We start from the raw sequence: 14,427 nt of genomic DNA, 5'->3' as shown, positions 1-14,427 counted from the left end.
GAGTGTTACATGTGCATCAATTAAGTAACACTGCATTTAGCTCCAAATCGTGCAGAAGGCGTGTGTGGTGTTTATATGCACATGAATATCCATACAGTTACCAAGTAGCAGGCTCGATTTTCTCCCTGCCCACTGCTGTCCAAGAAGGTATCTTGGGAAAAATGGGTAGGGGGTGGAGAGAGCTAGTAGGGCAGGGGGTGAGGAAGTCTCCCCTTTCCCAGAGGGCAGGGGAAAGAGGGATTAAAAAACTACATGTATAGTATAGCCAGTGAGCTTCGAAGCCAGACAGGTGCAAGTCTACATCTCAGCACAGCAACCAACTTGCTGTGTGACCTTGGCCAAGTGGATTAGCCTCTCTGAGTCTCCATTTCCTCATCTCAAAGGGCAGAGATTAGAATAGGACCCAACTCTTAGAGTGGTTGTAAAAGGTCAATAGGTTGGAAATTTCATGGAAAGTTCTCAGTACTGAGAGTTCCATAACAGGTGGGGGTGATGATGGCTGCAGCAGCGGAGGTCATTTTAACTTCCTTTTGTAACAGATCTGGGATTCGCTAAGTTGAGGTGAGGCCCCACTGGTGATTTCCCTGCATTCAGGATGCTCCAGGACCATGAGAGGCAAGAACCACACCTTGTTCCACAGGGCTCTGAGCTGTCTGCCAGGTGAGGCTGGTACTAAGCCTCACCTGATCAGGAAAGGTATCTGCCGGGGGAGGTGTTTTCCCTGCACAAGAGTAGTACGGAGCTCAGCCTCTCTCCCAGAGTTCAGGATTGTCCCTTGGTCCTCAGGGCTCTGAGCTGCAGCCTGTAGAATGGATAATCATCTCCCTGAGCCTCCCGGACCAGCCTCCTTGGGCCTCCCCCGATAACGATAGAGGGACACCCGCAGAAGACCACAGGAGGAAGGTCTGCAATGCAAGAGGAAGCCCCAGGGCACTCATGTCCCAGGAGGGGCGACTCTGCTGTGCTGCTCTGGTCAGCCTTGAGCTCAGAGCACCCCACACAACCATGCCCCGCCGGCATTTCAAAGGACGTCACGCCTGTCCCTGCCCTCCCCTCTGCAGACCCGGGAAATGACTTGCCAAGGGACATCTGGACAAGGGTGGCAGCCTGGAGCTGGGAAGTCCTGCCACCCGCTTTGGGTCCCGCACTCCACCCCCAGGTTTCCTCACTTCTGTCCTCAGTCACCTGGGGATGGGGGTGACCAGAGCTTGCTTGACTCTTTCCTGACCTGGATCTTGATGGCCGGCCGAGCGCTCCAGGCTCACCGTCCAGGTCGCTCTTGTTACTAGGATTTCTTGGTCACGATGGCTTTATTTAAATGCCAGACCCTGGTCTGACTGGCAGGACAGGCAGTGGCTCCAAGCTGGTGCCTGCTGTCCACTAAGCATGCTGTCCACTGAGCCTGCTGTCCACTAAGCATGCTGCCCACTGAGCCTGCTGTCCACTGAGCTCCCATGGGCAGAGGGGAGAAAGCCTGAGTGGGGTCAGCATGCCCCAGTCCAGATGTGGCATCGGAAGCAAGGGTAGCCTCTGAGGGGATCCGGCTGCCCCAGGCGCCTCATGGACAGGCCTGGGTGTGGCAGGGGAGGCGGAAGGCGACATCCATCTCCCAGGCCTGCTCTGTGCCTGCACGATGATCAGCACTTTGAAGGGGTGATAATGGTGCTCATCAGTCTAGAAGCCACAGCCCTCTCCAGCTGTCTTCCATGGTGGCCCACCCAGAGGCCGACCAGGGTCCAGCCAGGAACGGGGTGTGCATTGTTCTTTACTGGCCCTGGGGAACCTGGGAGTGGCCCAGGCTTGTCCTCACTGAGGTCTTGTCCTTACCTAGGCCTTGTCCCCACCGAGGTGAACCAGGAAGAACACCAGTGTGGGAGGGAGGCTGAGTACCAGCTTGGCCCTCTCCTTGCTCTGTGGCCCCCGCTTTCTGAACCTCAGTTTCCCCATCTGTAAAATGATTGTCTCCATGAGAATCAGCTCAGTAATGTGGCCGTGCTCACGACACAGCAGAGACCGGGGATGTCACGCAGGCTCATGAATTGCCACCTCTGTCCCCAGCCCCTGATGCACTCCTTCTTCTGTGTCCTATGTATTATTTATAAGGCATCTCAACTGGAGACTCAGCGGGCTTTGGGAAAAGGTTAAATGGGAGCAGCTCCTACTGAGCAGCTCCAGGAAGCTGCAGGTGATGGGACACAGTCCCGCCCCCGGCCAGGCCCAGGTTTACACCCTGCTGCCCCGGTCTCCTGCAGGAAATCTGGTGCCCTCTGAGTGTGTTTCCCCATCTGTGCAATGGGCAGAGATCCTGCCTTGTAGGAATTGGGGAATATAAGAAGCAGTTTGAGCCCAGTGCAATGGCACAAGCCTGTCATCCCAGTTTTTTGGGAGGCTGAGGCAGGAGTATCGTGAGTTCAAAGCCAGCCTTAGCAAAAGTGAGACCCTAAGCAACTCAGTGAGTCCTGTCTCTGAATAAACTACAAAATAGGGCTGGAGAGGTGGCTCAGTGGTCGAGTGCCCCTGCATTCCATCCCTGGTACCCAAATGAGGCATTTGTATTAAGTCAGTGTAGAACCACCCTGGCATACAGTAGGAGATGGATAAATGTTCATTTTGGTTCCTTCATGCTAGTATCGGGCTTTTGAGTCTTTATTCCAGTCCCTTAGCACCTTCTACCAGACACAGAAAGCTATCTTGACTCAGAAAACCAGTCTTCTTTGTACCCGTTTCCCAGATGGTTCAGATAGGGTTAAAGAGAAGAAGGAGGCAGGAGTCTGGAGTTCAGGGTTCGAGTTGGTCCAGTGACCTCCAGCAAGGAGGAGCCCTCTGAGTCTTGGTTTGTCCAGCTGTGGATTGAGGAGGTGGAGACTGTCCACCAAGGTCACTTCCACGCAATGGAAGTCTGTTGCTCCCCCTTCATTGTGACCTGTGGGCATGCCCGGGAATCCTCAGATGAGAGGGATCAGAGTCGGGGGAACCCCGCAGCCCCCAGCTCCCTGTAACCACAATGACCGCAACAGGGTCAGAATGTGAGGCCAAACCCAGGATGCCTGCCACCCTGAGTGGGAGCCCTTCTGGAAATCACTCCACCCAAGCTTGTCCCCCATGGCATGGTGAGGAGCGCCTGCCTGTCCTTCAAGGGACCAGCGAGGACTGCCAAGGTCAGGGTTCAGGGACAGAGGTGTGCACAGTCCCCTCCTGAGGATGTCCTGTGAGACACAAGGCCCGCAGACCTCCTCAGGAAACATCCGTCATGGAATCTCAGAATGCAGAACCAAGGGCTGGTCACTCCTTGCATGGCTGGGTGGCCCCTGCACTCCTCGGGGCAATTCCAGCAGAACTCCATCCCAAAAGAAGAGGTGGCCTGAGCCACGTGTCCTTGGAGGGCACATTGTCCCTCACAGTCACACCAGGCCACACCTGGGAGGCAAATCCTGCGGCTCTCGTGTGCCCATCTGTGGGTGATTGGTAATGGTTGCCCGTAACACGGTGTGGAATAGATGTTGATGTGGAATGTCCAAGCAGCTGCTCCTCTCAGTCATCTCTGTTTATAACTGCTTCAGACATACTTATTAGCCATGTCCCTTGGCATTCTTGAAGGTGGCCCACTGTTCATTGTCAATGATATGATCACCCTATGTTGGGATAAGGTCCAGCCCACCAGACATTGTCCTGTGATCAATTAGCAATGTCTGTAAAGAGTAACAGTGTAGAGTAAGGGCCTGATTGCCAGCTGGCTGCCTGCCTTGTTCTCAGATTCAGAGATCTTTCCAGAACATATCTGTGCAGATATTTGTCCTTGCAGGTGGGCATCCTATTAGTCTGACTTCGTGTCTTTGAAGGATATCCATATCCTGGGGATAATGTAACAAGAATTAAAAAGAGAGAGAGAGAGAGAGGGAATCCTATATCATCCAGCCCAGGTTTAGAATGGAAAATTCTAATTGAGACCATTTTATGAGACTGCAGGGGTAAGACGTTTTCTTCACAAATGGCCACTAAGTAAGTGGCAGAGGATGTGGACCCCAACATATATTTCTTTACATTGAGAATGAGCTGGTGAGCTTCCCTCACAGACCCAGAAGAAATTCTGAGGTGTCCTTGGTGCTCCCTTGGGACATCCCCTACTCCCAGGAGTTCGAGGCTGGGCCTCCCCCTGGGACCACAGTCCCTTCCCCTGCCTAGCTTCCCCAGGACCCAGGGCCACCATCTTCCTATGTCATCTCAGGCCAGAACCTGTGATAAGAACCTCTGCCATGAGCACCCCGCCCCCAGGCTCCTGCCACAGGAGTGTGACTACCTGCTTGTCCCAGCTGCTCTGCTCTGCACCACTGCCATGTAAGCACAGAGTCCAGCCCCTCGAGAGCCACTTCCAGCCTGAACTGGACCCTCCTGGGAGGTGAAGGGAGACTCAGCAGGAAGCCACTGCTCCACTGGCCACTGGCTCAAGGGACCCCACTGGCCTGGCTGCATCTCCCGTAGACTCTCTTGGCCACCTGAGGCCCTCCTCCCCTACTCTCTCCAGTGTGGAGGTCAGAACAGCGTCCATGCCCACAGCCCACGGTCCCCCTGATCCCACCTCTCAGCCTCATTTTGACATCTTCCCAGAGGACATGGTTGGAAAATGATGCTCCCCAGAAGGTCCTTTCCTGTCCCCAGCAACCATGACAGCGTCGTTCTCCAGGGCAGAAGGGGCTTTGCAGGTGTGACAGTCCAGGGTCTCGAGAGGAGATGGGTCTGGGTCATCCGGGGTTCTGCCCATTATCATAAGGGCCCACGAAGAAGGTGAGTGAGGCCAGGTGAGAGAGGAGAGATCCATGGCAGACATGGGGCTGGAAACTGAAGGTGGAGGAAGGGCCATGAGCCAAGGGACACTGGTGATCTCCAGAAGTGGGAAAAGACAGGAGGGGCTCTTTCTTATGGAGGATCTGAGGGAACGCAGCTGCTGGGTATGGCTTACGTGTCCCTCGAGGTCCCGGTGCTGGAAGCTTGGCCCTTGGGGTGGCATGTTAAAGGCAGTGGCACCTTTAAGGGTTGGCACCTCACGAGAGATCACTGGGGGCCCTGCCCTTGCAAAGCATGGATGGGTTCTCCTGGGACTCCAGTTGTGTTCTTGCAGCAGGTGTTTTAAAGACCAGCTTGGGGCTGGGGATATAGTTCAGCTGGTAGAGTGCTTGCCTCATAAGCACAAGGCCCTGGGTTCAATCCCCAGTAGTGCAAAAAAAAAAAAAAAAAAAGACCAGCTTGGCCTCCCCTGGCAGCTCTGGCTTCCTTTCTCACCATGTGGTTTCTGCTTCTTTCACATTGTCCCATCAGGATGCCATTTGGGATGTCCTCAAAGAGCTGAGCAGAGCTGGTGCCATGCTGTTTGTTTTCCACCTCCAAAACTATGAGTTAAATGAACCCTTTTTAAAAAAATAAAATATCCAGGTATTTTGTTACAGTAATAGAAAACAGACAAATACAACAGGTCTGCTGAAAGCTCAGTTTCAGCCTGCAAGACCCACATCAGATCTCTGACCTCCAGAACTGTAAGAGAATAAGTCCATGTTGTTTTGAGCAGTAGGGTTGCAGGATTTGTTACAGAGACCATAGGAAACTCCTGTCGAGGACATGAACTAATGCACTTTCTAATAATACTGCACAAAACTTTTGAGGGCAGATACAGTTCTCTCTACTCCACAGGGGAAGACACTGACCTCTGGGGGCAGGGCCTTCTGAGCTCACTTGGCTCTGTGGTGGGGTTTGGGTCTGGATGCGCCTGGTCTCAGGCTCTCGTGCTCATCCCTGCCTGGTGGCATAGGCCCCACTCTTGACTCGGCCCTGCCTGTCGCTGCCACCCTCGTATATATCCTTTCTGTTCCTTCCTCTTTCTTAGTCTGGTCACCTGCATCATCTGATGCTCAAAATTGTCAGTGCACCTACTAAGGGCCAGGTCAGGACTGATTAAGACACAGTCAAGGACCACTGTGTAGGTGGTTGGGTAAACAGGAACATGGGCATGTGAGAAGGATGGATGGAGAGATTGACAGATGGATGGATGACAGATGGATGATGAATGGATGGATAGATGGATGGGTGATGGATGAGTGGATAGATGGATGGGTGGATGGATGGATGATGGGTGGGTAGATGGATGGAGGGTGGATAGGTGGATGGATGAGTCGATGAATGATGGATGGAGGTAGGGTGGGTGAGTGGGTAGATGGATGGCTGCAGAAGTGAGCAGGTTTGCCAGGGCATCACCATCACATTCTGATCAGAATCTTTTTGAGTTGGTATAGAACATTCCAGAACCAGCGTGTTTAACACCTGTTTTTTGAGAGGACTCCTAGTTCCAGTTTTGATTCTAAAGTGTTTGGGGGACCTTCTAGCCAGATGGTTCTCTGTCCCCGATCCCTGGATGGATGTGGTTCTGACATCTATGTTAGGGTCCAGGGTCCTCAGATGTAGGGAGCATGACAGGAGCTGATGCGCAGTGGTGTGGGATGGTTTGGCAGAAAAGGGGGCAGAACCCAGGCTCATTCCCTCTTCGTTCTTCTGTGGAAGCTGTCAGGGTAGTGCCAGGATCTGGAGATGTTTCTTTGGCTAGGTTTGGAGAGAAGATGCATGAGTTCTCTCCCTCAGCCTTTTCATTCATTCACTTGTTTATCTGATGTCCCTTCTAACCATTCACCTCTCACCTATTTATTGTTTTAATCTGCTCATTATCTACCCATTGTTCTAAATAACCCACGTCTAACATCCCATGTGCTCATCCATCCATCCCTTCATCCCACTGGCCGAGCCTGTAGTCCAGTTACACACACACCCCCTACCCATCCACCAACCTAACCATGCACTGTCCACACACACACACACACACACACACACAAACACACACCTACCCACCCACTCATCTGTTTGCCTGTCCATCCATCATCCATCCATCATTTCACTCATCCATTCATCCCTCCATCCATCCATCCCCATCCATCCAGTCACCATTCATTCATTCTTCCATCAATCTCTCCATCCATCATCTAGCCCCGTCCTCCATCCATCCATCCATCCACCCATCCATCCATCCACACACTCCTCCATCCACCCATCCTTCCATCCACCCATCCTTCCATCTGCCTCTCCACCCATCCATCCACCCATCCATCCATCCACCCACCCATCCATCCATCAGCCATCATCCATCCACCCACCAATCCATCCATCCTTCCATCCCTCTATCCATCCCTCCATCCATCCATCATTCATCCCCCCATCCCTTCACCTCCATCCCTCCCTCCCTCCATCCCTCCATTCACTGGTTGGCAGTTTTTTGGTGCCTGCTATGTACCAAGTGCTGTGCTAGGTGCTGGGTGCCACAGAAATTTCATTTTGAACTTCCAGTGGCCAAGTCCTCAGTGGCCCATGGCCAACTTACCAACTTATACAAAAGAGGAGGAGACCCAGAGAGGAAGCAGGGCCACCTCTGACTCCCCTTCCTCTGCCCTCCAGAGAAGCAGGGGCTGGCAGGAGGGCAGCCCGGCTCAGATCAGGCCACCATCCTAGCCGGGTGCTTTGGTATTTAGTGGTCACAGTGTCTCCACCTCGTCCATGCAGATGTGTGAAGGAGTGGGCTCCTAACCGGGGTCTCCACTGAGCGCAAGCCCGGTGAGCCCCACCCAGGGCCTCTCTGGCAGCGCTGGCTGGATTTCAGTCTCAGGACCTAATGAAGGAAGAACTTGAGACAAGGTCTTGGTGGGAGTCTCATGATGGAAGGGGCGGCACTGAAGCATCCCCTTTAAATCACAGCTGGCACGGGAGAGGAAAGGCCTTGACAGAGTTCGACGCTCACAGCCACGGGGCACTGATGTCTGCAGCACATCCCTGTGCACAGCACTCACCAGTTTGAAGTGTGGCTGGGCAGGTACTCATGTCCCAGCCTGCAGAGAAGGGCCTATTCCAGTCCAAGGCCAGGTGGCCATTCTTCTCCCACTGCCATCGATCAATAATGCAGGCACAGGCCACTTCCCCTCGAGATGTACTTGGCCTTGGCGAGACAGGACTCCGAAGTCAAAAGGCAGGAACAGAGCAAGGGGAGGAAGAAAGGAAGGGTTTGGGGGCACCTGCCACGCAGAAGGCTCTGTGCCAGCCAGCGTTGCACAGGTGACCTTCTCTCTTCCTCCTCACAGCCCTGGAGGGTGTGGCCCTGGGTTCTATGGGGCTACAAGGAGACCTGGGTCTGGCGAGGGACGTCACTTGTTCCTGCAGATGCAGAGAGTAATGGGGACAACCCCAGTGTCCTCTACAGCCTGGAAAACTTAAGCAGCAGGTTCCTGTCCCCCCCTTACTCTAATGGCACCCTCACTAGGCATGGTGGCACACGCCTGTCATCCCAGCAGTTTGGGAGGCTGAGGCAGAAGGATTGCGAGTTCAAAGCCAGCCTCAGCAACTTAGTGAGGCCCTACACAGTTCAGTGAGAACCTGTCTCTAAATAAAATATAAAATAGGACTGGGGATGTGGCTTGGTGGATAAGCACCCTGGGTTCAATCCCTGGTACCAAAAAAAAAAAGCCCCACCCCCTTCCTGACCATGGGCCTTTGCATGTGCTGTCCCCCCTCCCCCTTCCTGGAATGCTCTCTGCTGGCTGCCCCCACCCCCTCAGCTGTCCGATTTCACCCCCTGTGTGACCTCCTCCAGACTGCCCACCCTGACCCCTGGCTGGCCTCCACTCCCCACACAGGCTGCAGGAGCTGTCCCTGGGTCTACCTGCCACAGCCCCCATGGGTCCCAGAGCCCTTTAGAGGACACTGCTTGCGGTGGCCAGCACCCCAGCAATGTGTACTCCCTCGTTTCCCGCCTTGGGGTTTCAAGACTCAGACCCTTCCCGCCGCTCCTCAGGAGGTCCTAGTTGCTGGGTCAGCCTTCAGACCAACAACCACTCTCCCCTGGAACTGGCCTCCTCTCTGACGCCTCCCTGGGCTCAGTCCTGCGTCCTGCAGGTACCTCCAATGCACCCTGTCACCAGGTCTGGGTCTCAGGTCCTGCGTTCGGGGAACCCCACCGAAGACTCTTCCAAGGACACCAGAGTCTGCTCCCTGTCCATGCTGGCTGGACCCTCAAGGCATAAGTCCATACACACAGGGACAGACCTGCTGTTCAAGGTGACAGACGTCCTTGGACACAGAGAGGGAGGGGCACAAAGGCCAGGGTGTGTCCCCAGAGGCAGCCTGGTGGGCAGTAGCCCCTCCTTGCCTCCTCTCCTCCATGTCTGGACGCCACCCGGCCTGGCTGGCCCCTCCCTGATCCCTGCTCTCTCCAGACCCACCTGGTGGGTCACATCCCCAGGGCGAAGCCTGGATGTCATCTCCTTTGTGGTCCCAGGAGCAGATGTGCAGTGATGCCCCTGATACCCAAGACCTGGTTAAACTGTCACCGAGGCAACATGATCTCCGTGACTCTTGGGCACAGACCTGGGCACACCCAGGAACGCCATAGATGAGGGGTGGGCACCTTTGCCACAACGGGCTCTGTTGGGGGTTTGTGTATATAGATTGGATGGACTGGGTGCCCCAGGAGCCATGGGTGGGCTGGGCACATGGGTGACAGGTGCTGAGGGGACAGGTGCCTCTCAGTCAGCGGAAGAGAGTCAGAAACCACAGCGGGCGGCCTGGCACGGTGGGTGAGGAGCCACAGGGTTTGGGAGAGATGGAGGGGAATCCTGAGGTTCGGGCCCAGGTGAGGGTATATCAGGATGAGAGGCCAAAAGGAAGAGAGGAAGGGGATCATGGTTCTGAAAATGTACAATGTGGACATTTTCCCCAACTCCACGCCAGATATTGGGGGTCAAATAAGGTGATCTTAAGCTGGATCTTATTCTCAACTGTAGACTCAAGTCCAAACTCTGAAGGGGACCTTTGAGACAGGGCCCCAATCTGACTCATGCTGTTCCAGCCACAGGGTCGCTTCAGACCTCAGGACCTTTGCACAGGTTAAACTTTGCCTGGAACATCCTTCCCCTGCTGGCTCCTTCTTGCTCCTCAAGCCTCCTTGGAAGACCCTCCCTGATCACTCAGTCCAAGACTCCTCCCACCCCCATCTCACTCCTCCTGGAGCAGAGGCTGTGTATCCTCACACTCTGAGGTTGCTCCTGAGTAAAGACAGAACCTGTTACTTCTGTGATGATGGACAGCCTCTCGACCCTGCCGGAGTGGGGAGGATGTGGAGGAAGGGGATTCTGCATGGCCTTTAAGGCCAGTGGGCAGAGGGCACCCCGTGTCCATTGGCTCTCCCTCTCCCTCTAGGGATGTGGGGCCTTGGAAGGAGGCCACCATGCTGTAAGGAAGCCCATGCCTCAGGAGGAGGTTGTCCAGGCGACAGCCCAGATGTGGTCCCAGCTGGCGGCTGACACTGACTGCCAGACGTGGGCCAACCACCTTCCCATGATTCCAAGCCCAGCCTCTGGCGCCCAGTGAGCAGACAGGCTGTGCGGCTGGCCCTGCCCAAGTCACGGTGCGAGAAGAACACTATGGGGTCATTTTAAGCTTCTCATTGCGGGAGTTTCCCAGCTAGAGGACACAAAAAGGGTGCCACACTGGATACATGTGGAGGAACCTCTGGGCCCACCTGTTGGCCTGTGGCAGGAAACAGATGGCAGAGGGAGGCTGTGGCAGAGCCGGGGACCCGGGCTCTTCTGCGCTTCCCTGGGGCCATTCAGAATCCTCCATGCGCCGGGCAAGCAGGAGCAGCTCTGTGTCCAGCCAGGACCTCCTAGACAGTCCTATTGTCCTTCAGCAGGGCCTGTGAGCAGGCCCATTTCCACCAGGACTTGTTGGGCCCTGGCCTCCCTGTGCCATGTGCCTCGGGGAGGGTTCTGGAAGGAAGGAGCTTGTACCAGGCAGGAGCTGAGGGGGAAGCTCACAAAGACCAGCACCAGAAAGCAGCAACCAAGGAGTGCCCGCCATGGGACTCGAAGCCCAGTGGCCTTGGGAGCTCAGGAGCCCAGGCCTGAGGGCATCCCAAAGGGCATCCTGGAGGAGCTGCCAGGGACCAGGGGGAACTCCACATGAGAGGCATTAGGCAGGGAACCAAGACAATCAGGGCAGGGAGGAGGAGGAGAGCCAGACAGGGACAGGTGGCAGGACTCCAGGAGAGCCCCGGGGTGTGGAGACCAGGGACAAGAAGAGGCCAGGGCCAGGCCGAGGCCAGGGTCAGGAGGAGTCCAGGGCCAGGAGGAGGTCAGGGCCAGGAGGAGGCCAGGGCCAGGCAGAGGCCAGGGCCAGGCAGAGGTCAGGGCTAGAAGGAGGCCAGGACCGGATGGAGGCCAAGACCAGGTGGAGGCCTGGGCCAGGCGGAGGCTAGGTGCTGCAGAGTGGCCTCCCATGCCTATCCCAGGTGGCCTGGGGACTCCAACAGGGGCTGAGCTGCAGGAGGGATGGACACACCCAGGTGGATGTTCTGGTTATGTTGTCCACGGGTGCAGATGTGGACAGTACCCCTTCTCGTGAACCTCTGTCCCCCCATCCCAGGCATCCCAATGGCATCCAGAATAAGTACCTGCGGCCCTGCCCAGAGCTTCTGCTCTAGAAAAGCATGCCTGGTGCGGGCTGGATGTGGTGGGGTGGGTGCCCCAGGAGCCACTGGCGAGGGAAAGGAGCCAGAGGACTCATACCCCAGCCCCCGCCCTGCTCCACCACCACCCAAACATGCAGGGTCAGGGCCAGCTGCCCAGGGCACCGGGACTCCTCCAGCCATCTTCCTACTTCCTGGCATGGTGTCCCTATACACCTTGGCTTCCCTCCCCGAGGCACCTACATTGGTGGAAGCCACACTTTGGTGGCAGGACTGGCCCCAACTGGCACCCAGGGATTCCAGGGAAGCACAGATCCCATGCAAACGGTTTTTCTGAAATCCCCGCGTGCCCAGCCCCAGGCACCACACTGTCACAGGGAGTGGGGTCAGGCAGGGAAGACCTGTCAGCTGAGCTCCTGGGCAGCAGACCTGGGCATCTTCCACGAGGTGTCCAGCAACTTGGGGCTCCTTGCACACATGGCAAGAGCCTCTGTCTATTTCGGGGGACCGCCTCTTGATCCAGTGGCAAAGGTGACTCAATTTCTGGTGACAGCCCTGACGGGAACAGACATCCCCCAACATGGCAGGGAGCTACAGATCAGGAGGCATCCATGCAGTCCTGGTGATCCAGGCTGCATAACAAACCACCCAGGGCAGCTCAGCTGCTGGCAGCAGCTGCGCGGATCTCAGGCTCCTATAGGTCGTTATTCGAGCTCCCAGTCTCTCCTGCCACAGGGTCTCCCAAAGGCCCCTTTGCAGCCTTGGCTGGGGCTGCAGGTTCATCTGAAGTTTCAGTGAAACATGGCTGCCAGGCAGAAGACCCCTCTGTCCCTTGTCCTCGGAGGCTGGGAGCTGAGACGGTGGAGACCAAGAACAAGGAGTCCTTCCCAGCCGCACCTCGGAATCCATGTCATGAACCTTCAACCACCTTCCGCTCTTTAGAAGCAAGTCCCCAGGTCTGAGCCACACTCAGGGGCAAAGACGCCTGGCCTGATGTGGGGTGGGGGGCCTAGGGAGCCACTGGGCATCCGCCTGCTGCTGGCCTCAGGCAGCATCCAGACCCAGACGCTGTGGTGTCTCTGATGACACAGACTCTCTCCGATGGTAAGGCGAGTAGAGCCCAGAGGGCAGGCAGAGGGAAAGCCATTCCCACCATTTCTGCTGCACAGGGAGAGTGAGAAGAGAGCAAGAGAGGGAGCCACTGACTGACCCCAGCAGCTCAAGCTTGCGTGGCTTTGCAGCTGCCCAGGCTAGTGAGGGGCCGAGACTCTGGGTCTGCAGACGCCTAAACAGCAGTCAGCTGGTGCGGGAACATTCTCCTCATTTCTTCCAGAATCTGCAAGCGGCTCGGGCCAGGAACGCTGCAGCCAGAGAGCAGGCTCCCCAGGCCTGGCTGCTCCCGCCATGCCAGGTCTCTCCCTGCCCTGGGCGTTGGCAGTGCTGTTCCTGTGCTTGCTTATGGGTTAGGAAACAAACAGATGGGACGGAAGTAAGAGAAGCAGGAAAATCTGCGTTTGCACGAAGCTCCAGCAGTCCTGGCCCAGGACTGGGGTGACTGGACATCAACCTGTAGTCCAGCCACACTGTCTGCTTTGGGGTTTATCATTTTACCAAGGCTGACCTCCCCTCTTTGGAATTCTGCATCCTCATCCATGAAAGGACATTGACTCATGCTGTGTCCCAACCTGGAGGGTTCGCTGTCAGCTTAGTGAACCCCTACTCCTACCTCAAGACCCCAATTAAAATACCCTTTCCCTCTGACCCAAGGTGGTTCTCCCATAATAATAACAAAAGTCAGTGGGCATGTCTGGCTCGAATGTGCCAGGCAGCATCCCAAATGCATTTCCTAGTTTGAGCACTCTGAACACTGCATGGACCCCGTGGCAGCTGCTGTCATTATCTCCATTTGCAGATGAGGGAACCAAGATTCCAAGATGTTGAATGACTTTCTCAGGGTCACCAGCTAGGAAGTGGCACCATCAGAATTTGAAACATTGTTTGTCTCAAGCCTGACTCTTTTATTTTGGTGGGGGGAGGGGTACCAGGGATTGAACTCAGGGGCACTCAAGCACGGAGCCACACTCCAGCCTTGTTTGTATTTTGAGACAGGCTCTCACTGAGTTGCTTAGGGCCTCACTGTTGCTGAGACTGGCTTTGAACTCATGATCTTCCTACCTCCGCCTCCCGAGTTGCTGGGGTGACAGGCATGCATCCCCACACCCAGCTCAAGCGTGACTCTTAAGTAGAGTCCTGTCCTCCTTGCCTGAGTGACTGGCATGTGGGACGAGTGTGCCATGCAGGACCGTGAGCTCATGGACATTGAGCGAGGCTGGTCAGATTCAACTTGAAGCCTCCGCTCCCAGGCTCCCCTCCCAGCCTCCCAGCCTTTAGAGCCACCTTCACTCCCAGGGACTCTTGGTCCCACTTGCCATGTGTTGGAGGTGTGGTGTGGAATGAGCTACCCAGAGATTCTGAGCCATCCTCAGACCCTCTGGCACAAGCCAGGACCAAGGGCTTTGAGGAAAGAGCACACCCTGTGGCCCTGGGGTCCAGGCACTTGGTGTGGGGAGCAGGAGGTTCCAGGGCTGAGGATGGTCCTTCCCACTCCCTGGGAGTTTGGAAGGGGTCAGAGCAACATGGAGGGGGACAGCCATGGAACAGACATCGGGCTGGAAAAAACTACCAAGCAGCAGATGCAGGGGAGCTGAGTGTCTGGGGAGGTACAGGGAGAAGGGAGGAGAGGGAAAGATGCAGGTGGGGAACCCCTACCCCCCAGGGAGGACAGGCGGAGGCGGGGATGACTGCCAGAGGCAGCAGGCGGGAGATGGAGACAGAGGGATGGAGACCAGGAGCTGAGGCTTGGACAGGGAGGCCTGCGAGGC

This window comes from Sciurus carolinensis, unplaced genomic scaffold (genome assembly GCF_902686445.1).
Source record: "Sciurus carolinensis unplaced genomic scaffold, mSciCar1.2, whole genome shotgun sequence".
NCBI classification, from domain to species: domain Eukaryota; kingdom Metazoa; phylum Chordata; class Mammalia; order Rodentia; family Sciuridae; genus Sciurus; species Sciurus carolinensis.
This window is presented reverse-complemented; position numbering follows the sequence as displayed.